This window comes from Pinus tabuliformis, chromosome 2_2 (genome assembly GCF_031772625.1).
Source record: "Pinus tabuliformis cultivar Carrire ecotype Pingquan chromosome 2_2, CPIR1, whole genome shotgun sequence".
Lineage (NCBI taxonomy): Eukaryota > Viridiplantae > Streptophyta > Pinopsida > Pinales > Pinaceae > Pinus > Pinus tabuliformis.
The window spans coordinates 147,972,345-148,000,267 of record NC_142300.1 but is presented as its reverse complement, the minus strand read 5'-3'; positions in this window follow the sequence as shown (position 1 = coordinate 148,000,267).

Genomic DNA, 27,923 nt, shown 5'->3' with positions numbered 1-27,923 from the left:
ATAACTGAAGATTCCCTCATCAGAAACTCATGCATGTCTATTCTGAGAAAGACCCAATTGAGCTAAATGTCAAGGACAGAGTACTATCAGTTGCATGTGTTTTCCTATAAATAAAAATCATGCATGCAGAAGGAACATGGTTCCTAGAGGATTGCACAGTTCTGACAGTGTGTTAGAGCAGTATTCCACTTGGTGAGGTGAGAATCATCCACTAGGAATAGAACAAGGAAATAGGAGCTTGGTGGGAAGAGGAGAAGGCCTGTGAGAAGCTAGGATTTCCTATGAGCATCCATGAGGATTATATTTGAGAGCTGGGTAGCTGTGAGAGCTAAGGCTTTGTATAATTCTGATGTATTTCCACCTTGTATGATAATACAGATAGTGGGGTTGTTCGCTGAGGCTTTCCCCTGAGTATTTTCTGTGTTTCATGTGCATTGATTCTTCTTCTTCTTGTTATATTGTTCAGTTCTGATTCAACTCAATATTTAAGCTTCCGCAAATCAAATTGATAGTAGAAGTAGATTATAGTATTTTTCTTTGGTATATTGCATTATTGGGTTAATCTATAGTCAGATTTTATACATGGTATTAGAACGATATTTGTAGAGAATTTGTAGAATTTCTACATGGTATCAGAGCTGGATTTGTAGAAATAGTTACATGGTATCAGAGCCAAGTTTATAGGAGCAGTGAAAAGTATACGGAGAAGAGAATTCGAAGGTTGAATTTCAAGGTTGTAGGTGAAAATCGAATTCATATAATACTTCAATTGAGATGGGACATTATGGGACTAATTGCCCATCTAAGAAGTCCAAGAACGGATCCTCAAAAGGATCAGAAGGTGAGGCATTAGCCTCTCAGTTCGAAATGGACTCTACCCTCATTGCATTCATGGTGTCATCGATGATGGGTTGTGTTTGGTATCTTGACAGTGGAGCCTCATTCCACATGACCGGTGATAAAAGTTTATTCAGTAGCTTGGAGGAGAAAGACCTAAAGATGCGCATAGAGATCGGTAAAGACGAAAGGTATAGTGTTTCAAGAGTGGGCACGGTTGCTTTTCAGAGGGAGCATTGACCTCATATCACCTTGCCAGATGTGAAGTATGTGCCTGGACTGAAGAAGAACTTGGTATCAGTTGTGATGTTGGAGGACAAAGGCTACGATGTTGTCTTTAGTAAGGGAAAGGTTTTCCATAGAAACATCACCATGAGATAGGTGAAACAAATCAGTTCACGAGTTAAGAACTTATATGTTCTTAACGTTCAAGATGCATGCAAAGCCTTGAGGAGCAAGGAAAATGTTAGAGACTTGGTGGTTGAGAGGGAGAGTAAATTACCTCTCAACATGCAGCTCTAGAAGAAGTCTCAGACAATTGTGGGGGAGCCCCAATTAGAGAAGTGGGCAGAGGGATCACATGCAGCCATACCTCTAGGTGTGAGGTGGGGTGATGTGATGTGATAGTCCCAAGAAGGCTTAAATTGGGCAGGGTCCATTGAGAGGTTTTATCTCATGGATTTTACCTTGCTACAGGAGCCCAATGTACATAGTAGCGGGAAGAATCAGTGGGATTGATGCAGTCAAAGATCAAAGTGACAAATTCTAGAGCAGTCAGATACTGAAGAGTGCAGAGAAGGATTGACAACAATGCAAAAAGGCAGAGTCAGCCGAAGCGCAAAGTTTTCATTTGACAAAGGCAATAGCAGTCAGAGACTTTGATGATAGATGCATCATACTGATTCAAGTTGGATGTTTTTTTTGTTTCTAGAGTTGCAAGAGAAACAACACTAGAGAGAAGTGTTGCATGCATAACATTCCAAAGGTTCACAATTGGGATCAAGTTGAATTCCTTTCTTGTTGAGAGGGAGTGTTGAAAATAGCAATAAGAAATGATAAAAATAGAATCCAGAAATTCCAATTTTAATTTATCCTTGAATTAAAATTGTGAATTAAAATCGAATTTAGTCTCACCGGCTGCTTGGAAATAATTAATTAATTCATTATGGATTAATTAGTTGGAGAAATTCAAGTTAGAAGTCTTTCTGAAGTCATGCAACAGTTATCCCTTAAATTAAGGAGATAATATTGAGTTATATTTGAGTTGTAATTAGTTAGCTCAGTTTACTAAGTTAAGTCCAGTTAAATTAGATCCAAACTATTTGAGGAACTAATGGTGAGTTATCAGTCAGTTGATGCATGCATGCACTCAACCAGTGTACTCCAAATAATGGAATATTCCCTCATTAGAAATGCATGCATGTCTATTCTGTGAAAGACCCAGTTGAGCTAAATGTCAGGGACAGAGTACTATCAGTTGCATGTGTTTTCCTATAAAGAAAACTCATGCATGCAGAAGGAACAAGGTTCCTGGAGGATTGCACAGTTCTGACGGTGTGTTAGAGCAGTGTTCCACTTGGTGAGGTGAGAATCATCCACTAGGAATAGCGCAAGGAAATAGGAGCTTGGAGGGTAGAGGAGAAGGCTTGTGAAAAGCCAGGATTTTCTATGAGCATCCGTGAGGATTGTACTAAGAGCTGGCTAGCTGTGAGAGCTAAGACTTTGTATAATTCTGATGTATTTCAACCTTGTATGATAACACAAATAGTGGGGTTTTTAGCTGAGGCTTTCCCCTGAGTATTTTCTGTGTTTCATGTGCATTGATTCTTCTTCTTCTGGTTATATTGTTCAGTTTTGATTCAGCTTGATCTTTAAGCTTCCGCAAAGAAAATTGATAGTACAAGTAAATTATAGTATTTTTCTTTGGTATATTGCATTATCAGGTTAATCTATAATCAGATTTTCTACATGGTCTTAGAACGAGATTTGTAGAGAATTTGCAGAATTTATACATGGTATCAGAGCTGGATTTGTAGAAATTTCTACAAAGTTACCATAAATTTCACTTGGCACAATGAATTTTGGCTAGACCTATGGAATTGTAGAGAAGAAATATCATAGTCTTGCAGACCAAATTTTCAAATTAAAAAGGGCTCAAGTCTTAGATATATATCAAGAAAAGGTCAATCATTCATATTCTCCAAAGCAATATTTTAAGGTACGTAACTTAGAAGTGACATAAACTTTGATTAGAAGGTCCATTTTCTTGTGGGTGATTTAAAGTTGTGATAAAGAGGAGTATTATTATTATTTTTTCCACATGCCTCCAAAGAAAGATCCAAAAGCTACTACACCAATTAAACCTCTTGAAGGTTCATTCATGACTCATGATAAATAGAAGATGTCAACTACTGAATAACCAAGTTGGAAAGCTAGTTGTCACAATTGCAAGAATCAATTAAAAGAGATACAAAAAAAAGGATGTTATGATCCAAATACATAAAAATCAAAAGTACCCACCATGTGCAACAATGTGACAGTGGAGCACAACTTCAATATTGATAATAATATGAGGAAATCCTCCAAATACCCGAATACATTCATTCATCCAAATCCTATTCCACCCTAATGAATACATTATCTCTAGATATAACTATCCACACATTGTACATGTGGTCCCTGCATTATTATGATGGCCCTATTACATATACATTTACATATCACATGTAAATCTAACCCCATAAATACCCTGATTGGGTCATATCATATACATTTATCCCAATATTTTCCCCCTTTTAGGTCATAAAAATGGAGGAAAATAAGGGAGAAATGGATAATAAGGTGAAACAAATGGAACCAAATATTATAGAAGCCGTAAATGGGAGGTTTCTTGAAATGGATAATGTGTATGAAGGAATTCATGAAAATAAATGTAATGTTCAAGTTGAACAACTTACCAATAATAAGATTTTTTCAAGTGGATTTGACTCTAATTGTGGAGCTATTCATGGATGTTTTCTATAAGGAGTGAAGGTTCCCAAGGTTTAACTAAAGAATTTTGATGGAATACAGGTCTTTACCTAGGTGCACCAAAGAGAGCAATGTTTGAATAAAATAATATTATGGAAGAAAAGTGAAGGATTCATGTAGCAAATTTTAATTTGAGATAAAACCATCTCAATGGTATCATTGGGGAGTTAAAATTAAGCCCCATCCTTATCATCATACTTGAGGTTTATTACAAGAGACTAATAACTACATATGATAAAGCCTAGGAACAAACTATTTCAGCCAATTGACTATAATCAAGCAATTTGGTGATATTGAAGATCCAAAATTTCAAGTTTTGGCCATAAGGGTGGATAACATAAGTGATGAACGTTTATTGGAATCTTATATGGGTGGATTAAAATAATACATTAAACATGATATTTTCCTAAAACAACCAAAAAACATTAAGGAAGATGTGCAATTTTCTCGTCATATTCAAGCCAAGAATAAGGCTACAAGTAATTCTACCATGGGAGCGTACACATGAAGCAAAGATCATTTTGGGATTCATAAGATGACCCTACTTCAACATACTAGAATATCACATTAGGAAATGGAGGAAAGAAAAGCAAAAGGATTATGCATTAACAACAAATGCTCAAGAGATAATAACTTTCAAGAAACAAAATTGTTTACATTGGAAAATAATGATGAAGAGGACATAGAGAAATTTAGACAAACAAGTAAGTAAGAACTTTTCAATTTAAGAAACCAATAAATATAGACATAAATTATCCACAACAGTGATTCAAACATATGTGAGATATATGTTCATGCATTGGTAGGTTTTTCATCTTATCAAACCCTTAAGATTATTTTTTACATTAAGAATCACAAAGTCATAGTGCTTAATGACTCATGTAGTACCCATAACTTCATTGATGAAATATTAGCAGATTACCTCAATTTTTTTGTATATCCAATGACAAATTTTGAAGCTTTAGCTTCCAATGGATGGAGTATTGATTGTGTGGGAAAATTCCACACATTAAAATGAGTATGTGAGAATATAAATTGGAAAGCTCAATGCATTCCATTCCAATTAGAGGTATAGATGTTGTTCTATCGATTCAATGGTTGAGAACAATGGGCACAATTTCTATAAACTATAAAGAATTATTCATGGAGTTTGAATTGGAAGGAGTTTAATATGAGCTCAAAGTGTTAAAATCTAGACCTTGTCAATTCATCATCTCTCATGGAATGAAAAAGCTCCTAAAAAAGGGTAGCAATGGGATTTTGGTTAAACTATATTCTATGGAAGTTAAGAATGGAGATGAAAATATTTCCAAGGAATTAAAAAACACCGTAGAAAGACCCTATAGGGTCTTCCAAGAAATTCACAAAGCTATACCTCCATCTAGAGATCATGAACATCAAATTGAATTAATACCTGGAATCACTCCACCTAATAAAAGGCCTTATATATATCCTCATCAAAAAAATAGGAGATTGAGAAAATGGTACAAAACATGTTAGATTCAGTTATTATGCAACCTAGTATGAGTTATTTTTAGTGCCAATAGTGATAGCAAAATCACCATTAAGAATAAATTTCCTATCCCAAATACTGATGATTATTAAATGAGCTTCATGGAGTTGCTTATTTTACAAAGCTTGATCTTAAATCAAGATACCATCAAATTATATTAAGAAAATAAGACATCCACAAAATAAATTTTAGAGCACATGAAGGGAACAATGAGTTTTTTATCATTCCTTTTGGGTTGACTAATTCTCCTTATACTTTCAAAATCATTATGAACAAGATTATCTGACCTCATCTTAGAAAATTTGTGTTGGTTTTCTTTGATGATATTCTAATCTATAGCAAATCATGGGAAGAGAACATTAAATATGAGGACAAATCTCTACAATTCTTGAGAACAATTAATGATATGTAAAAATATCTAAATGTGCTTTTGGGAAACAAGAATGAGTATTTTTGTCATATTGTTTCAAAATAAGAACTTAAGGTGGACCCTCAAAATATCCAAACTATCACAAAATGGTCTATTCCTAAGAACATAAAGAGTCTTAGAAAATTTTTGGGACTTGCAATATACTATTGAAATTTGTTAATAATTATGCATGCATTACAGGCCCACTCACATCTCTCTTGAAGAAAAAATCATCTATATGGAATGACAAGTCTACTTTGGTATTCTCTCTATTAAAGGATACCATGTATTCTACACCAATATTGGAAACACTTGATTTTGGGAAAACATTCATCGTAGACTATGATGCATCAGGACAAGGAATTGGAGCAGTTTTGATAGGAAAAGAGATACCATTAGCTTTGAAATCAAACAATTCAAGGTAAAATATTTGGTGAATTCAATATATGAAAAGAAATGGAGGCAATTCTACATACAATAAAAAATGGTGACACTATTTCTTTTCGAAGCACTTCAAAGTCAAGACAGACCATGATATCCTAAAGTAATTTTTGGAGCAAAGATGTCATCAAAAGAGAAAAAAATTGGGTAACAATAATGCAAGGGTTTTATTTTGAAATAATCTACAAGAAGAAGAAGTACAATGTGGTAGTGGATGCTCATTTTAGAATAGAAATATCCTCAATATTATATTTGATTACATCTTCTATCATAGTATGGGTGGAGGAAGCTCAACATGAATGGAAAAATGACAATAGCACTAAACAAAAAAATAAAATGTATAAAGTAACAAATGAACTCTATGGAACATTATGAGCAGAAAGGAGATATATTATCGTACAAGGGTAGGATATTTTTATGCCCTCAATCAAATTAGAAGTAACAAATATTATGTGAATCACATGACATTTCGATGGCAAGACATGTAAGGTTCCTTAAAACATATCAAAGGATCAAAAAATAAATTTTTGGGGAAAGAATAAAGAAATATATTTAATTTTTTTTAAGTGAATTCCAATTCTACCAAAGAAATAAAGGAGAGAGTAAACTCTCCAGGGTTACTTCAGCCATTACACATACCTATTGAAAGATGGAAAGGAATATCAATGGACTTCATTAGAGGGTTACCAAAATATAATGGTAAAGATCCTATTGATCCAAATTTATGCAAGAACAAAATGAAATACAGATTTAAACATAACACAAAGCTACAATGAAAACTAAACTTCAATTAATTAATAACAAATACTGAAAATTGTTTACATGCAGAATGGAAACAAACTAACTCAAGCAATGGTAGCTTATCTTTGAGAAGAGATGTGACAACTACATGCCTTCTTAACCATGTTACAATGAGGCTCAAAAGCCTTTATATTATTTGGAAACCATGGAAAACCCTAAACATTCAAAAACCTAACCTCTGGAGATGAAGCACCAAAAGTTTGTGGGCCCTATTGAGGTTAGTTGGTACATCAACTTCCCGAGGTCATAACTTTGGCATATGTTCTTCGTTTGGCACGCATGATACCTCGCTAGAAATATCTATCCAAGTATAAAAAATTTCAAACTATGGACCCTTTCCACAAGTAAAGGGTTTTCCTATTTTCGTAAAAAAAGTCATTTAGGGCCTCAAAAATGGCTCCAGAAGTTTGAGACCTGAAAAACTACCAAAAATAGTAAAATGTGCTACAATTAAGGAAACTAAAATAAATTGTGTTGGGGGTCCAAGTGTAATAGGAGGATGGCCACCAATATCCACCTAGATCAATTCTCCCCACTTAGGAAGCAATGGTCACCATTGCATTGAGTGCCTCCATGAGATGGGGAAACTTATGTTGAACTTGGTCTTTGATGAGCCACTAGCCCTGGTGCAGAAGCTAGCCAACTTTAACAACTCGATACAATTGGATCCTCTATTTACGAGTGTTCTTGATTTGTGTGTCCATTATCTGATCAGTTGTGGCTTGTTCAATGCAGTATGGGTTAAGATCTGTCAGTGTCATCTGCTTTGCAATGTCTGATGTGTCCATCAATGTTGGAAAGATGGTATAAGGTGGTCCACATTGAATATGAGGTGAACGCCAAGGAATGGGGGGATACTGAGCTCAAAATTTTTGTATCCCAAATCCTTGGTGATGGTGTAAGGCTCATATCATAGTGGTCAAAGCTTCCAATGGGCTCCAACAAGGCATTTCGTCTGTAGATGTAACCAAACTTCGTTGCCCACTTGAAACTTATATGGCACGTGATGTTGATCATGTTGTTGTTTGTACTTGGAATTGGCTTTATCCATTATTTTGTGAACAGTTTGGCGGATGTTTTGAATGTACTCAATAAACCAATTGACTTTATAAGCTTCAAACTCAACATGCGCAGATTCTTCCTGTGTAGTTTCAAAAGTAAGTGCAACATCAAGTGGACATAATGGTTGAAATCCTAGACCACTTGAAAGGGGTTGTGTCCAGTAAATATATGTAAAGCTCAGTTATAGTTGTGTTGAATATAGGGAAGATTCCCATCGCATGTTTGTGGATGCTTAGAGTTTCACATGCGTAGTATGTGCACAATCATCCTATTGATGCCCTTTGTCTGGCCATTAGTCTGGGGGTGGAATGTAGTTGACCTGGTGATATTGGTGTCCAACAATGATCCCAAAGTCTTAAACAAAATTCACTTATGAACCTACTATCTTAATCTGATATAATGGTCTACGAGACCCTGAAATGTACCCATACTTGTTCAAAGAAGATGTTGGCAGTGACTTGTGTGGTGATACTCTTCTTGCAAGTAGCCAATATGGCCATCTTAGAAAATTTGTCAATGACCACAAATACATAGTCATTAACATGCTTGGTAGAAGGAAGGCAAGACATATAGTCCATGGAGATGGATTCCCAAGGTCATGTTGAAGTAGGCAGAGGAGTATATAGGCCTTGCTTCTTAATGGTTGGCTTGGCAATGGCACTGGAAGTGCATGATTTTATCTATTTTTCGGCATCCTGTCGGAGACTTGGCTAATAAAAATACTTTTTCAATGTTGCCACTTTCTTCTATACACGAAAATGTCTAGCAACTAGCTTTAGTGTGCCTCCCAAATCATCTTGGCGTGCTCACTTGAAGGAACACAAAGGTGTCCCGGGTGGCATAATAGTGCGTCCTAGAGGTGGAATTATGGAACTTGCTTACCATTCACCAACATATGGTATGTGGTGGAAAATTATGGATCAATTTTGTAAATTTGCGTCCATCCAAATGTCTTGTGCCCACAAGAATCAAGCACAATGGTTTGCACCACAATCGGTGGCCGACTAAGGTAATATGCAACATTATTGGTGTTTTCCTTCTTGTACTAAATATTCAAATGAAATTTTTGGAGATATGTGGATCATTTGTTATGTAGGTCATTCTGCAACTTCCCTTGTGTATATATAAACTAGAGAGGTCAGTGATTTGTGTGGATGATCGTCTCTTTCTGTAGAATGTTAAGTTACCATAACTGACAAGCTTGCACGATGGAATACATCTCTTTATCGTAAGTGCGGTATTTATGAATTGTTTCAAAGAATGTCTCGCTATGATAGGACATCATGCCCTTCTTGGGTGAGGAATGCACCGATAGCATAGTCAGAGGCATTTGTCTCAATTTCAAATGGTTGTTGCAAGTCTAGAAATGTGAGCACTGGTGCAGAGAATAGGTAGTGCTTTAGCTCAACGAATGCCTTATGTTAAGACTCAAACCAAAAAAACTATGCTTTCTCTCTGCCCTTGGTAACTTGACTCAAGGACCAAGTGATATGAGAGAATCCCAACACTAATATTCGATAAAAATTATCAAGGCCTAGAAAGTTGCAAAGCTCTGTTACAGTAGTTGGGGCTGGCTAATGTTGAATGACTTGGAACTTAGTCAGGTCCACGTGCACACCTTTCTCATCAATGATGTAACCCAAATATTGGACCCGGTTCATGCCAAAAGTGCATTTCTCCAAGTAGGAATATAGCTTGTGTTGTCGTAGGGTTTGAAGGACCTGCCAAATATATTACAACTGTTCTTCTTAAGTCATGTTGAAGATGATATGTCATCCAGATATACAACCATAAATGATTTGGTGAAGGTCCAAAAGATGTCATCCATCAACCTCATAAAACTTGTAGGGGCATTTGTCATCTCGAAGGGCATAACCAACCATTCAAAAAGGCCCTCCTTAGATTTGGAAGTGGTCTTCCATACATATGTGGGTTCTATCAGAACCTCGTGATAACCAAAATTCAAATCAATCACGCTAAAGCACTTGGCCCCCTTGCACTAGTTAAGAAATCCATCAATCTGTGGGATTGGATACCTGGTTCTAACAATGATTTTATTTAGTTCCTAATAATCAATGCAGAGCCTCCAGGTCCTATCCTTCTTATGTACGAGTACAATTAGAATCCCACAAGGTGAGGAACTTGGTTAGATGTTCCCTTTTTGTAGAAACTCCTAGATTTTTTGCTTGATTTATTCATTTTCCAGAAGAGAGCAGTGGTATATAGTCCCATTAGGTAAAGGTTCCCAGGAGTCAGATTGATTGAATGTTTGACATGACAATGCAAAGGTACCCTTGTGGGTGAGGAGATGTCCCTATATTCTTCCATGACATTATCCACCTATCTTTTCTGAATTTACGAACCATCCCTAAGTGCCATGGATGTGACCATGATCTTCCTCTTTCCTTGAGATTGAATTAAAAATAAAACAAACTTCTCAATCTCGGGAGATGATCTTATTACATTGCTTAGTAGAGATCAAAGAAATGGTGGTAGGCAGGACTACCTCTAGTATCATGTATAGATTACTACCAAAAGTAATAATAACAATGCAAGGCTCGAACTCATACATGACATGGTGCTTCCATAAGTATGGTTGGCCTAATAACACATCACAAACTTCAAGGGGAGAAAAAATACACAGTACCTCATCCGTGAAGGGCTTGATGTTGTAGGGCAGGAAACACTGTTGGCTGACGCAAAGATCTTGCCCTTGGTGGAGCCATTAAATAATGTATGATTATAGGTGTGGTGTTGTTGGTAGGCCCAACCGCTTCATGACCTCAGCTAAGATGATCTTCTTGTACCTCCCGCTGTCAACAATGAACTGCAGTGGAGAACCATTCACCCACATCTATGGGTGGAAGAGACGCTCTCCCTCATCAGGATCTTCAGACTCAATACTCTAGACCTTAGTGGTGGTAATGATGGTGTTGAGCTCTAAATCGATAATCTGCTTTCCCTTGTCAGTGTTGGGTTCCAACACAGAGTTAGAACATGCATCTAACTCTGCAGCTTTCAGCTCAGCCATTGGTGACTACTTGGCGCGACACTTATTTATGTTGTGAGTGGCCTCTTATTGAACTCTCACCATTTCCTTGTATCCTTCTTCATCTTCGTGGTGTTATTATTCACTTGTGGATTTGATGGATTGTCTTGGGTCACCCCACCTTGCCTTTGTCCTTTATTCTGCAGTTTGGAGGTTCCTTTTCCTTGCTTCAAATTCGTAAATCCAAAGTCCTGCTTCTTCTATTTAAATTTTTTTCTTGATCTTAACAACATATCAGTATGTGGCACCAAGGAGATTTCCAAGAAATCCATCTTTGCCTGGATGTATATGTGTATACATTCATGGTACTTTAGTATTAGATGTCACTCATAATCCTTAATACCTAACTTCATGTGAAGGGTATGAAAAATATTTGTGAACTCTGGCACATCTTGGTCCCTTTCATGTTGTTGACTGTGGTCCATTTTATGTAGTACTTGTCTTCATAGCTCTCAATAGTGTAATATTGTTCCTTCATAACATATCAGAAATAATTTCAAGTGGGTGCAACTGACAATAGTGAGGGTTCCTTCTCATTCCTTTTCTCACAATATGTTTCCCACCAGTCCTTAATGTGGAGGGCAAATTTGGGATGTGCAGAAGTGATATTTTCCCTGTTGGGAAAATTATGGACTGAAAAATATCCTTCCAACATATTTAACCATCTATCTACGACATCTACATCTATTTGGCCTTCAAATATAGGATTTTTGAATTTAAATTGTACCTTAAAGAGGGTGGTGCCTTCAAAGTGACTATTAAATGAAGATGCATCGCCTACCGATACCCACCGAAGAATCTAGGAAAAGTTATCCATCATCTCATTCCCGTGTCACTCGAGGGCATCTTCAAACAAAATTTTGAAAGGATCTCCTATGCCCTTATATTTATTTTCTTCCACCATGGGAGGTCGTTGGGGTCAGCAAGGCCGATCATGTAAGGTTCAACCAGTTCAAGTCCTAACTCCTTATAACCTGACCTCATTGGGGACATGCACAGAAAAATAGAGAAATAAAAAATTGCTCTGATACCATTGATCTGAATTTATTCAAGAACGAAATGAAGTGAAAATTTAAATAGAACACAGAGTTACAATGAAAAATGAACTTCAATTAATTAATAACAAATACTAAAGAAAAAAAAGGTTGGCTTGGTATGAAAGTTGAGGATGGCTCTGCTCGACCGCTGCGGCTCCCATGGAGGCCATGGGGGCCATAACTCAGTGGCTTGACCACTTCCGAACCCTACCATGCTAAACGGTAGCTTTAACCCTCCCCCGGCCTAGTTTATCTCTCCGTCGTGGCTTTAGCTTACAGTTTACTGTGACCTCATGGTTCTTATCACCATTTTTCAACTCCCTACTCTTGTTGTTTCGCCGACAATAACTATCGTTTCCTGATGGATTCAAAGGATATCGTGGACTACGAGGTGGACCCCAACCCTGACCAAGTCATATGGGATCATCAACCATCTGGACTGGGCTCTGATCCCCTGGCTGCAAAAAACGCCTGCTGACATATGCACACTCTGTGCCATTCCACCTGCTCTCCCTTGGAAGACACCCTTTGCATGTCATTTACATAGAAGACCTGTCTGGGTTAGATTTTCCACCATTATCTCCCACTACCCTCAACTTGTTAGGCACATGCCTTCAACCCTCCCTTACATTCGACTCCCCACTGAATCAGCCTCCGCATTTCTCTATGCCCCTGAGTGCACCCTCATCCTCTTGTACTCCGAATGGTCCCTCTACACATCCCATCCCTGCACACTCTAGTGCAACCCTAGCGCCTGGCAGTCTAAACCCTAACTCTCCTATTCGATCTGGGTGTTTCAACTCCCCCATTCCAAACCCTAAATCCACCCCATCCACCCCCCATACCGTCAACCAGGGTTACAGGAGCTTGCTAAAGGAGCATCCAACAGGTCGCCGCTCAGACAAGCCCAAAAAGGGAAGGTGTCTCAAAGCTGTGTATACAGACATTAACCTGACTCTAGGCAAGGACATTCCAATGGGGGATGTGGCTGACACGGCAAAGAAGGTTTTGGTTGGGCGTGTGCGAGGCAGAAATTACACAGTAAAGCGCCTTGGCCTCTAGACAACGTAGATTTGGGGTTCTCTACTCAAAGAACTTCCCATCATCAGAGTCTTGGCCCGTGGCTGGTTTGCCCTTTGGTTTCACAGAGAAGAGTACATGGACTAGATCCTCTCTTGTTTTTGGCATATTGAGCTTGCTTCAATTCTACTTAAAATATGGGACTCCTTATTCGACCCGGAGCGAGAATAGATGGGTACAAGGCCTATCTGGGTTTGTTTTTCAGGCCTCCCTATGCAATTTTGGACCCCTCTGGTTTTCAAGCGTATTGGTGATGCCCTGGGGACTTATCTTGAACATGACCATTCATTTTAGAAAGCAAGAATCATGACAATGGCAAGGATCCTTGTTCACCTTAATACCAGGGAGGGTCTGGAGGAGAAAATTACCCTTCACTTGAGGCACTTCTCGCACCGACAAAACTTGGACTACGAAGGACTTCCCTTCCGATGCTGAAGATGCCACAAGGTAGGGCATTTGTACAAGGATTTCCCTTTACTCTAATCACTTGCTCAGGAGGCTGCAAGAGGTGTGAAACATCGTCTATCGGAAGAGCTTAACATGGACGAGCAGCCAACTAGACAAGTTCACTCAAAGGAAGCGGCTGGTGTTTCAACTCAGCAAACCAATACTCCAAGGATTCCATCTCTATACCCCCCACTGACACGTTCCAGGTTTGCGGTGGGTGCTACACCTACATCGGGTAATGCTTATGTACCATGCTCCTCTGCTCTACATTTAAATCATATTCATTCATCATTGCACAATCCCACCTCTCTTTCAGATTCTATCATGTGCTCACAGCCCCCCTTAAATTGCGAGTTTGTGTCTCCTCCCCCCATTCTCTCGACCACACCTCCCTCCCCCATTCATACAACGTGCGGTCTCGACCTCTGCATAGCATCCCCCTTCTTGGTTTGGGTATACCCCCCCAATCTGCAGAGTCTAAACCTACCAGAGGTAGACCTTCAAAGCTTGCTAAAGCCATCAAATCCATGGTGGCTGATGTTGCACAGGGTCGCCAGACCACCATAGAAAGGGCACTTAGATCATCTGAGCCCTTTGAATCTATTCCCCCATGATTTGGCTCTCCTTCAACTACAAGTTATTAGCCAACCCCAAAAAAATATTGGCCCTTAAGTGACTCCTGAATAGTACCCAATGCGACATACTCCTCCTACAGGAAACCCTCGGACCCACTGAACTGATTACCAGAACCCTTCTTTCCCTCCTTCCCGGTTGGTACTTCTAAGGCCTGGATGCAATGGGCAGATCTGGAGGTCTTGCCATGGGCATTAACCCTAAATCTATTAAAGTGATATCCTCTTGGGGTGGTTTAGGCTATTTGGGCATGGATGTTCTTGCTGCTGATTTAGGTAAAAACATTTGAATCATGAATATCTATGCCCCCAACCAGAACCGACTTGATTTCTGGCATTCCATCCTGGATAGCTCACTGATCACTAGCTCCACTATCATTGGAGGTGACCTAAATTTTTCCATAGGGAATGAGGAATCCTGGGGTCATCATTCACAGATCGACCCACTCTCAGACCAGATGAGCTCCCTCCTAGACCTCCACGGGCTCATTGATGTGCCCATGAACAAGAAAATGCCCACTTGGCATAACAGGCACATTGGTGAAGCAGCTCTCGGAAGAAGACTGGATAGATTCCTCATTCATGAAGAGCTCCTCCGAACCCTCACCCTTTACAGACAATGGGTTGGCTCGGGTGGCTTATCGGACCATTCTCCCATCTTCCTACAAGTATCTGGTCCTTCCAGGAAGCCTCGAGCCCCTTTCAAATTTAATTCTTCATTCTTAAAAGACCTAGACTATATCAAATTAGTTTCGGATTACTGGCGAGCACAGCCTCCCCTCAGGGATCAGAGAAAGGTTGTTGATTTCTGTGGGCATCTGAATCAGCTCAGGAGACTTACTATGGACTAGTCCAAAAGGAAGAAAGTGAGGGATGACTAGACTCTGATGGACATTGAAGATTAGCTAGCCTCCTTAACTGATGAAAATGGACTTGGCTTCCTATCAAATGAAACTAAGATTCGCCTAGTGGAACTGGAATCTCAGAAATCAAAGATCCTATTGGAAAGGGAAGAGTTATGGAGGCTCAGAAGTAGAGCAATTTGGATGCAAGCCGGGGATGGAAATACAAAATTTTTTCACAATTTTGCAAATGGTAGGAAAGAAAATAACACCATCTGGCAGATGCCCATGGAACAAGAAGGACTGGCCACCACTCACACTCAGCTAGCCAGGCTTGGAACAACCCACTTTAAAAGTCTTTTTAAAGCCCCCACTACCCCCACACTACCCGAAATCATCAATCTGGCTGGTCACTTCCCTAGATACCTGGATCCGGATGGCATCGAAGATCTCATCAAACCTGTCTCCATGGGGGAACTAGAGAGCACTCTAAAATGGTTTAAGAGAGATAAAAGCCCAGGCTCGGATGGCTGGCCTGTGGAATTTTATACTACCTTTCTGGACATTATTGGTCCAGATCTACTTGCTGTTATTGAAGAGAGTCAGACCCTTGATCGTATATTTTCCCCCCTCAACTTCACTTATATCGCCCTCATTCCAAAATCCGACTCCCCCTCATCCTTCAATGATTTCCATCCCATCTCTCTCTGCAATTGCCCTTACAAATTTATAGCTAAGATCATAGCCAATCGCATAAAGCCCATCTTATCTGATCATATCTCCCATGTACAATTTGCTTTCCTTCATCACAAACACATATAGGAAGTCATAGGCTCAGTATAGGAAGCCCTACATTCTATCAAATTAAAAAAGCTCAAATGGATGGCTCTCAAAATTGACCTATCAAAAGCTTTTGATAAAGTAAGCTGGTTATACCTCAGAATGATCCTCACCTATCTGGGCTTTCCTCTGGGGTTCATAAACTATATTATGGGTTGTATCACATCTGTATCCTCCGCAATCCTCATCAATGGGTCGGCTACCCACTCCTTTCAGGCGGACAGGGGAATAAGACAGGGTTGCCCTCTATCCCCATTACTTTTTCTCCTTGTCATGGAAGGCCTGAGTAAATTGATTGATTCTGAGAAGCGATCTAGGAGAATCAGGGGTCTGAAGATTACTGACCATTTTACTTTGTCCCATCTCCTATTTGTGGATGATATACTCATTTTCCTCAATGGAAGTGTTCAGGATATCATGTCCATGAAAGAGGCATTAAATCTTTTCAGCAGTGCTATAGGGATGGAAATTAACAGGGGAAAGTCTACTATTTCCTTCTCAGAATGTTCATAGCAGGAAATACAACTCTCGCTTCAAAATTTCCCCTTTCAGGTATTAGATCTAAAGGATGGACTAAAGTACCTAGGATTTAGACTCAAACCAGATGGTTACAAATTAGTTGATTGGAACTGGCTAATTACCAAGGTGGAGAAAAGAATTAATATCTGGTGTCATCGCTTCCTATCGAGGGCAGGTAGACTGATTCTTATCAAAGCAGTATTAGAAGCTACCCCTATTTTTTGGATGTCCTTGGCATGGATCCCCATGGGGATTCTTAACAGAATTCAAAAAGTGTGCAGTCAATTCCTGTGGAAGGGGCGGAAGGATGGGAAGCCTTTCGCCTGGGTTAAATGGAGCAAAATTGCCACTCCCAAAAAATGGGGAGGTTGGGGACTAAAGCAACTTCCAGCCTTTGCACAAGCGCTGGCTGCAAAACAGGGGTGGCTACTACTAAAACACAAGAGTCTCTGGTTGGAGGTGATCTCCCACAAATATATCTGGCCTAGCACCATTATTGATTGGATAAGGCGCCCCTCTTGGAGCAGAAAAGGAATCTCAGTCATATGGAGGGCCATTCTAAATACATTGCCCATCATCAAAGGAGGACTCATTTGGAAAATCGGAAATGGTGCTTCAGTGTGCATTGGGATTGACCCTTGGACTGGCAGTGGGAACACATATCAACTTACACCAAAGCTAATCACATACTTAAACAACATAGACATTCTGGACATTGCACAACTTGGTGAACCCCGAAAAGCTTGGCACTCTGGTGAGGACTGGAATATCCCAATTCAATGGGACAGATCGTGGAAAAACTATATTCAAGCTCTAATAGAGTCCCATGTTAGACTAAATGAAGATGAGGATGAGCTTATTTGGGGACACTCCAAAAATGGTCATTATTCCTCCAAACAAGGTTATGACATCATACAAGCAGAAGCAAAACCAGACCGACTAAAAGGCTGGTGGGCACATATCTGGAAATTGAAAGCCCCCCTACGCACAAGACTATTGATGTGGAATATCCTTGAAGATAAAACACCTACAGGAACAAATCTAAGGAAGAGGGCCTTCACTGGTCCTACGTGGTGTGTACTTTGCCATCAGGAGGAGGAATCAACTCAACATCTATTCCTCTCTTGCTCTATTACAAAGACGCTCTGGGCGCAAGTTCTTCTATCACTCAACATAAGCCAAATATGGCACGGAGCAAACATTCCTAGTGCCTGGGACATCTGGTGGGGAGAAGAAAACGATCCAAAGTTAAGAAACCTGCCACTCCTGGTCTCCTGGCACATTTGGTTGGGGTGAAACTGTATTATCTTTCAAGACAAGCCTATAAATTGGGCCCTGATTCCACCCAAGATTTGCTCGAGGTATGAGGAAATCCCAGTTGAAGAGATCAACATCTGGCCCAGGATCTTAAATCAGGAACAAATTAACAAATCTAGGCCGTGGGCATATTTTGATGGGGCTGCACAAGCCCAAGGCTGCGGGGGTGGCATTCTTTTCCATCTCACAGACACACATTATTTTCAGATTTGCATGGGTTTGGGTGAGGGCACAAACAATTTCGTCAAACTGATCTCTCTTCCACATTTGATTTATTTTTCTATCCTTAAATAGTGTAGATATATACAAATATATGGGGACTCCAAGAATGTGATAAATTGGTTTAACAATACAGCTACATGCCATGCATTTTCTCTAAGAACTATTATGGATGAAATTGTTTTTTTCAAAACACATTTTGACCATATTTCATGCTCTCACATCTACAGGGAGCGTAATGAAAATGCGGACAAGCTTTTGAAAGAGGCAACGAATCATCCTCGAGGAGAATGGTTGATCACTGAACACACACCAGAAAGAATCTATCAGTATTTTCACAGGCCATACATAGACAGGGAACTTCAGAGGGGGGACAACCCCTAAGTCTTTTCAGCATATTTTTTATTATAAATACAGTTTTTTAAATGATGTAATTAACAGTTTTGATCTCGAATAGTCATCACCTCTTGGTGACATTTTGGATTGTAATTGCACAGTAGCACAGAACACCCCACGGGGTCTATTTAGTAATTATTTCTGAACTACTCATCAGCTGACTACGGTCATAGTTTGCATATGCTTAAGGGCATCTACAACATGTAATTTCACCAATTAATGAAATTACGATAATTTCTCCCCGGAAAAAAACAAATACTAAAAAATTACATACATAATGGAAACAAACTAGAAAAGTTTGAGGGCCTCGTTGAGGTTAGTTGGTACATCAACTTCCTGAGGCCATAACTTTGGCATACGATCTACATTTGATGTGTACAATACCTCACTAGAAATATTTGAGGACAACAACTTTTGATTGTAGACCCTTGCCATGGGCTACAAGTATGCCCATTTTCCAAAAAAAACATCATTTAGGGCCTCAAATCAACTCCAAAAGTTTAGGACCTGAAAAAACTTCCAAAAATAGTAAATTTTACTACAATTAAGAAAACTAAAAGAAACAATGTTGGGGGTCCAGATGGAATAGGCGGGTGGCCACGAATATCCACTTGGATCACCTATTTCTCTAGTCATCAATAAACTCACAAAATATTCACATTTTTGTGGAATTCAAAGTACATACACAACAAGCCAACTGGAATAAGTATTTATGAAGGAAATTTAGACTTCATGGTATTCCAAAGATAATAGTGAGTGACAAAGATCCAAATTTCACAATTAGTTCTTGGAACTAATTATGGAAATTTATATGAACAACACTAGCAATGACTTCAGCATATCATCCACAAACATATGGTCAAATAAAAATAGTAAACAAATGTTTAGAGGGTTATATACAATTTTATTCTTTAAACAACCAATCTCAATGAATGAAGTGGCTTACTGTGGAAAAAAATTGGTATAATACTACCTATCATACATCTACTAAAAAATCCCATTTGCAGCTCTTTACAGATATTCAACACCTAGTATCTCATATTTTTTATAAGATAATTCCAAAGTACAAGAAATAGGGTAACATGTGGAGAATATTAAAGAAACTTTGACAATATTTAAGGAAAACATTTAAAAGGAAGAAAACAGGATGAAGCAATAAGAAGATCAACATCAAAGTGAAATACAATTGAGGAGGGTGATCAAGTTTTTCTGAGACTACAAACTTGTAAGCAATCTACACTCAGGCAAAAGAAGAATAAAAAATTAGCTCTAAAATTTTATGTGTCCTAGAAGATTATTTGGAAAATTGGACAAGTGGCATATGAGTTAGATTTTCCTTCCCGCATTCATAAGGCTTTTCATGTATCATGACTAAAAAATGTTGTGGGACAAACTAAAACAATGCAAACAAAATGCCAAGAATTAAATGAAGGAGAGTTTATTCTTGAACTAGAAATAGTTATGGATCAACATTCTCTATCCCTTGAAAATATAACCATTACAGTGTACCTAATCAAGTGGAAGAACATGCCTCTAGAAAAAACTACTTGGGAAAATGAGCAATCCACGAAGAAACACCCTCGACTACAAGATTTGAAATATTATTTATAAGATGGGGAGCATCTTATGGCCCTTGGGCCCTAATAAGAATTATTAGTTTATTTTTTATACTAGGAGGTTAGTTAGAACCCCTCATTGTCCCATCTTATTATAATTGTACCCTTTGTATCTTATATATACACTAAGGAGACATAGCCTTAGGATCATCAAATTTTGTCTTGTACATCATATTCATCGTGAAAAGATGTTTCCTAAAAGTGGATTATAATCATTGCTTTCTTATCATTTTTATCACTAAAGATTCTGTTGAGGCCCCGAAAATCGGGTCAACAACAAGGGGGATACCCGCCTGGTCCGGACCTTGGTTGGCAGCTCCTTATCCGTTTGGTATAGCAGGTCCGACTGGGGATAATGGGACTAGTTTCCCAATCTATGAGTGTGTGTGTGTGTAGAATTCGATGTTGCTGATCTAACAATTCCTACTTAAGATATTCTAATTCTAACTTTAATATAATTCTATGGTATTTTAATCTAATAAGCAGTAACATCTAAGTCTATACTAACCCGGGATGTAATTCTTCTATTATGTGATCTAAAGAGATTTCAAATAACAACTGGTGATAAAGATCATTCAGCGATTATAAGAAAGGAAATCAATAAAGATGAACCACTTTGCATAAAAAGTTAGACGAAACAGTTGTGAAAAACATATCGCATAATGAGCTATTCATACATTAAGCATAAATAAATAGCTATCACCGTACAAAAGTGCCAAATGATAACGCAGGCATTCATGCAATAATACATAAACAACTAAAAACTGTATATCACTTTAACACATAAGCAGAAATGGTCAAGAGATAAAAGTACCATTTATGACTAGTCCTACTCATAAGCTTCAAGCGACAATGATTTATCTCTCCTTGCTCTAACATCCACTAAGATTACAGAAGTGCAACATCAGTAGCAGATATCAAATGCAAACATCAACAAATCTTGATCCACTCATTCACCAAAACCTCCTCTGAGGGTGCAAAAGTGCATGTTCTGAGGACAAGTTTTTGATAAATTTCAAGACCTATCTCTAAATGCATGAGAAAGGTTTAAATACTACTAACTAAATAAATTAATTACACAAATTCAGGATACGGTTTAAATGACCGCCCTTTTTCTAAGCAAAAATAAAACAAAACTATTTCTAAAAATTAAATCTAATATCTAACTATTTCTGCGTTTGCTCCTTAATGTTGCAAGCATTCAGTATTTGCCTGGGTAGAGTCGGTTGACTATCTTCCGCTTTTGATTGAGCTAAGCAAACAGAAATGGTAAGAGCTGGCACCATCTTTTCAGAAAAATCGATGATATACTCGAGAGTCATCTTCTGACTATGTGGCTTCACTGCGTATGCTCAGTAATAATCCAAGTTCAACTTGGTTAACCCTTGAATCGCTTCTGCCTTTTCTCTAGCTTTTTGTTTCCAGTTTGTTCTTTACCATTGCTTTCTTGCATTTTCGGGCTTACAGGTGACTGAGCAGTTAGAGGCTTTGCTTCTCGAACAATTTTCTCAGTGATAGATGCTAATCGCGCATCGGAAACTGCCTCCGTTCTTTTATCTGGGCTTCTCTGATGCGTTTTTCTCCTTTGGCGACTTTTTCTTCACCAGGTATAAAGCTTCAAAATTTGTAAAAATAATGCTTTCGTGATATCTTGACCTTGAGCATCAAACTGCCTATTGATATCAACATCATTCAATACTCATTCAACCATGGTTGTAAAAGAAAGATCTGTAATGGATGGATCAGCAGCGTTCTGTGAATCTGCAGATCTATTGCAAGCGAGCGTCTTTTCTCTGTCTTTGAACATTGGAGTTTTACCCTTTTTCCTCATAGCTTCCTGCACATTTCTTTGTGTAACTTTTGTTTTTCGTTCCTGCAGTTCACAAGTGAGGAGAGAGTAATGATAATAAAAATCGACAGGAAAGCTTTAAATGCTATGGATATGCAAAAACATGCCACCTAACGTAAACTGGCTCTTCGAACAACACAAAACCATATTTTATTAACAACTGGCATATAATTCATTAATTATCATTAAAGCGTGTATCCAGTTCTTGGTTTATGGAAAACTTTTCTTGAATATTGAGCCAGGAAAATTTGCGATGGAATGTTTCTGCGATCTGCATCGCAGTATCGCATTTCGATGTATCGCATTACCGCAATTTCATCGTGTTGTGCTATCGCAAGGTTGCTTGATCGCGCTATCGCAAGATTGCGGATCGCGGTATCGCAAGATCGCGGGTCACAGTATTGCAGTATCGCAAAATCACAAATCGTTGTAATCGTTAAATCGTTATGTGTTTTTCATGCAATTTTGTGATATGCGATATGCGATATCGCATGTCGGCAATTTTTTTAAGGTTTTCCAATGTGAGTGTTTATTAATGCATGCGATGCAATGGATTTCGCATCGCAATCTCGCAGTTTATCATTTTTACTCATAAGGAAATGTCCTATCATTCTTTTTGCAATGCGATGTTTCTTAAGGAAAATACATGAGCCTTAATTGATTTTTTTGAATTTTTTACTAAGGGTCCCCACTTACCTAGTGTTATTGCTAATACTAAATAAAAAGGGGGGTTGTTGGTGGCCACAACAATTGGTGATTCACTTGCAAGAACCAGTTATCTTTGTTTTTCTATTGAATTTTCTAAACTTCCAAAACAGAAAATTTTTCAGAAAATTAAACTTTATTATGGAAAGATAAAGTACATTATGCTCTAACCTGTCAATGATATTTTGTTTCAACCATTTTCCACTTTGATTATTTTCTTCCTCAGGCTAGTCCTTGTGTTTACATCAGCGATTACTTGGTCTTTGTAAAGATAAAGCAAAGTCTCCTCTATAACCAGTTTTAAATATGCTCATTTATCGTAGGTAGAGCCTCTACTGCCAGCAGGCGTTTATAGCCTCGACAGGGTTACCTATTACCCAGCAATGATCTTGTATCCTACTTAAAGCAGCCTACAACTTTCAAAAAAAAATCCATATCCACACTTATTGCTTTGATTTTCTTTTTACTCTTAAAGAACAATGTCTTGGTTTGGTAGCCAAATTATGACACAGTCATTCACTTGATTTATAACTTTGCTGAACAAGCTGGCTCGTGATGAGACCCCTTGTCTTTTGATTGCAACAATCTTGAGTCATTGCCCTGTTGTGGTGTACAGTATTGGCAAAGTCAGCAAGTTATAATATCTGTGATAATGATAAGCCGACTCGTGATGAGACCTCTTATTCTTCAAGATAAAGTGTATCCTTGGGTTGTTCCTCTGAAAGTTGTAATTTCCTTAGCAAAGAGGAAATCATTGTGTCCTTAAGATAGCTCTGGACGACAATAATAGAGTTTTTGGAAACAGTTGTTCTACAGAGAATCTTTATTTTGTTATTGATACCTTTCATTGTACTGAGATAAAACAATTTCTTCACTAAAGGTTGTTTTCATCAAACTTTATAATGTTGAAACTAGTATCATATCTAGACTAGAGTTTTTAACTGTATCTATCAATAATAAAGATCAGTTTTCCAAAAGATTTTCTATTTATACAAGCGAAAAGTTCAAAATCTGAAAGAGAATTGGTGTCTTTTTCGTAAATGCCTAATGTAACCACTCACAACTGGTTTTATTATGAAAAAGAAAAACAACTACTCTACAAAAATAGAAAAATAATCTTCTAATTTCTTGAGAATTTGTCCATTAACAGGAAAAGGATCCCTCTTACCTACTAAATCCTGTAACACAAATGTTGATGGACCTATGACTTCTACAATTTGAAAAGGACCAAGCCACATTCTTTGAAATTTTGTATGTTTTCCTTTCTCTTCATGAGCCTTGTCCCACTTTAAAACTAAATCTCCCATCTGAAAATCTTTTCTGGTCATTATGTTTGAATCAAAAGAGGATTTTACTACTGCTTGATGATGAGCATGTGTTTTCCTAGCTTGTTCTCGTTGTTCTTCTAATTTAATTATTTCCATTTGTCTCAGCTGTAAGGAGGAAGTGGGTACTTCATCAATGTATTGAACTAAAGACAAAGAGGGAATTGCTAAATAAGTCGGAAGAACCACTTCTTTCCCATAAACTAAATTAAAGGGAGAAGTGTCAATAGAAGCTTTTTGCATTATTCGGTCTTCCCATAAAGCATATATCAAAGCCTTGTGCCAATTCTTATGATTTTGGTCAACTGTTCTTTTAATAATCCTGATTAGGTTTTTATTTGTGGACTCAGCTAACCCATTGCCTTGTGGGTAGTAATTGGCCGAATATTTAAGTTTGAATCCTCTTTTAACTGCGAATTTAGTCATTGCATTTCCAGAAAAGTATGATGCATTATCAAACATTAAAGCGGATGGCAATCCAAACCTGGTGATTATAAATTGATCTATGAACTCAATGATATTTTCAACATTAGCCGTCTTGAGTGGAACTGCTTCTACCCACTTAGTAAAATAATCTGTTGCTGTGAGGATGTATCTATGCTGCTTAGAAGAGTGAGGAATGATCTCACCTATTATGTCCAATCGCCACTGACTGAAAGGTTGCTTGATGTTTACCGGCTGTAGTGGCAAGGATGGCTTATTTTGTCTTACAGCAGTAGTTTGGCAGACTTGACATCTCCTCACGTAACTGTGCGAGTATTTAAATAACGTGGGCCAGTAATATCCTGCGCGCAAGATTTTATGTGCAGTAGCATCTCCAGCATAGTGTCCGCCTTCCGGCCCATCGTGGAGTTCCTGCAAAACTTTTTCAGCTTCAGATTTTTCAAGACACCTAAGAAGAATAGAATCATAATTTATTCTAAAAAGAATATCATTTATGAGCTAATATTGTTTGGATTTCAACCTTAGAGCTCTTTTCTTAGTATGATCGAGGTGTGAAGGAGCATACCTGTTCTTAAGATAATAAATGATATCAGCGTATAATGACTCTGCATTGTTTAGGCTTACCTCGCACATTTGTACCTCTACAGATGGAATTTCAGAAATTTTCGATGCTCCAGCCAGCCTTTTGCAGAAGCCTTGACCTCTTACAATGTTTGCTGGTTTAATCTCAATGTCGTATTCCTGTAAGGCAGTCACCCAATTGGCCCTTTTCTCACCCACATCCTTTTGTATTAGAAGATTCCTTACCGCTGGAAATAGTACTATAATCTTAGTGTGGGTTTTGAGTAAGAAAGGTCTGAAGTATTTGACCGCTTTGAAAACGGTATAAGCCTGTTTCTCCACGTCTGAATAATTTAATTCATCATCTTGTAAATTTGAATTGAAAAACGCAATTGAAGCTTCCGCTTTTTCTTGATTTGCTTGAGTTAATATCGCAACATATGACCTATCTAAGGAAAATGTGTATAAAATAAAAGGCTCTGAAAAATTCGGAGTTGCTAAAGATGGAGCATTAATAATAGCTTGTTTGATCAGGTTGAATGCTTCATGTTCATCTTGGCCCCATTTAAAACTTGAGTTTTTTTTAATCATGGTTTGCAAAGGAGACACGATTCGTGAAAAATCTGGAACGAATCTCTTTACAAAGTTGATCTGACCAAGGAAAGATTGCATGGATTTTTTGTTGTGAGGTAGGGATACTTCAGAAATTTCTTTGATTCTGTCGGGATGTGAATACCGAATTTTGACACTATGAATCCTAGAAGTTTCCCTTCACTTAGTGAGAAAAAAGATTTCTTTAGGTTAAGTGAAATTCCATACCTTAAACACCATTGAAAGATTTGTTTCAATTCTTTAAGATGTTCGCTTCACTTCTTCGAATACACTGTTATATCATCCAAATAAATTACTACAGATTTATTGAATAAACCTTTGAATGCGATGTCCATGGCTCTCTGAAATGTGGCACCAGCATTAATCAAACCAAATGGCATTTTTCGATATGCGTATGTGCCCCATTTAGTTCTGAATCTGGTTTTCAATTGATCATCAGGATGTACCAACACTTGATTGTATCCTGAAAATCCATCCAAGAAAGACATTAATTCTGAGCCCACCACTGCCTGCAATATCTGTTCCATAGGTGGTAAAGGAAAATTATCCTTTTGGCAGGCCTTGTTAAGGTTTCGAAAGTCAATGCAGATCCTAATATCTTCGTTTTTCTTTCTAACAGGTACCATATTGGAGACCCATTTAGAATTTCTGACGGGAAAAATTATTCTGGCGTTCAATATCTTATTAATCTCAGTTTTTATCTCGTTTTCTAAATTGGGGTGGATCTTTCTCAGCTTTTGTTGGACAGGTTTTTCATTATCGATCATGGGAATAATATGTTGGATGATGGAAGTGTCGTATGCTTTGAGTTCATCATAATTCCATGAAAAAACATTTTTATACTGTCTCAAAAGACGAATATACACTACTTTTTCTTTAGGGGTTAGGCCGAGACCTAGATTAATGTTTTGTGGTTTGGCATCGGTTCCTAGATTTACTAATTCGTAGTTCAAGGTTGAACTTTGGAGTTTTGAATTGGTAGACCTCTTAAACTGATCTTTCAAATCGTACAAGTCTTCTAACTTGACCACCGACTTCGGTATAGCATTGTTAGTGCTATCTTGTTGCAATTGTCGATCATGTTGGTCTTCGTCAATTATTTGATTGGAGTAGGATCCTTCAAATGTGAGGAAATTTACAATATCAGGATCGTCATTGAATACTCTCCAATTTGTGATGTTACCAGGAATGGATGGTCTAAAGATTAATTCTATTGAGAATCTATCTGGACTAAAATCTTCTGAAGGAATAAGTTTAGAAGCTACGTTAGCCAAAAGGTCTACACTTGTGTTTTGGAGTCTGGGGATTGAAGATATATTAAACGCTATGAAATGCTCAGTCAGATCTTGAACTAAGGATTGATAATGTTTTAAATGACCTAATAAGCAATGTATAGTGTTACGTACCTGTTTAACCACAATCTCAGAGTCTCCAAAAACTTGAAGATACTTGACGTCTAACCCGATTGCTTTATACAAGCCTTGGACCAAAGCCTCATATTCTACTGTATTGTTGGTGCAATCAAATTCGAGTCTGCATGTCAGCATGATTTTATCTCCTTCTGTACTAATCAGAACGCATCATGTTCCTGCTCCTTCGTTAGATCTAGAACCATCAAAAAATAATTTCCAAAACAAATATTTATTTACAGGTTTATCTAAAAAATTGATACATTTCTAGCTATCAGTTCGAGAAAAATTTTCAACTTGGGACAAAACAGAGTGTTCTAAATAGGGTAACGCATGAGCATTAAAATTGCCGAGAAAATAATCTACCGAGTAATTGCCAATAATGTTGCTGTTATACGCTACTGGTTCATTTTCCCCCTCTAGCTTCGTTACTATGTACTTCTGATGTAGCTCTCGTTCAAATTTTATTTGATTCGGTTTACCGTTGTAGGGCAGCCACATGTGTGACCAGTCGATTGCGAAGTATCCATGAAGTTTTTTTGACCAATCCCTGCTAAGAATTAAGCCATAGAATTCAGGAATGTCAGCAACTAAAATGTCAATAACTTGACATACCTTTGGGTTGGATGACAACCTTATGGTTACTTGATTTAGTTCGCCAATCACTTTGACTTGAGATCGATCTAGCTGAACTATGCGCACAGCATATTTCTGTGGTTGAACGTTTAACTTGGCACATATAGATTTGGGTAAAATATTTGATGAAGCACCAGAATCTACCAAACAATTGTACACATTTTATTGAAGATTTCATAAGTAAGGAGAAACGGGGGAGTGTGAGAACTTGATCTTCCTCCAATAAAGCGATGTCATTCGGATCAATCTTATTGATCGCGTTAGTTGGAGGTCTTCCCATGTTATGGGAAGCTTG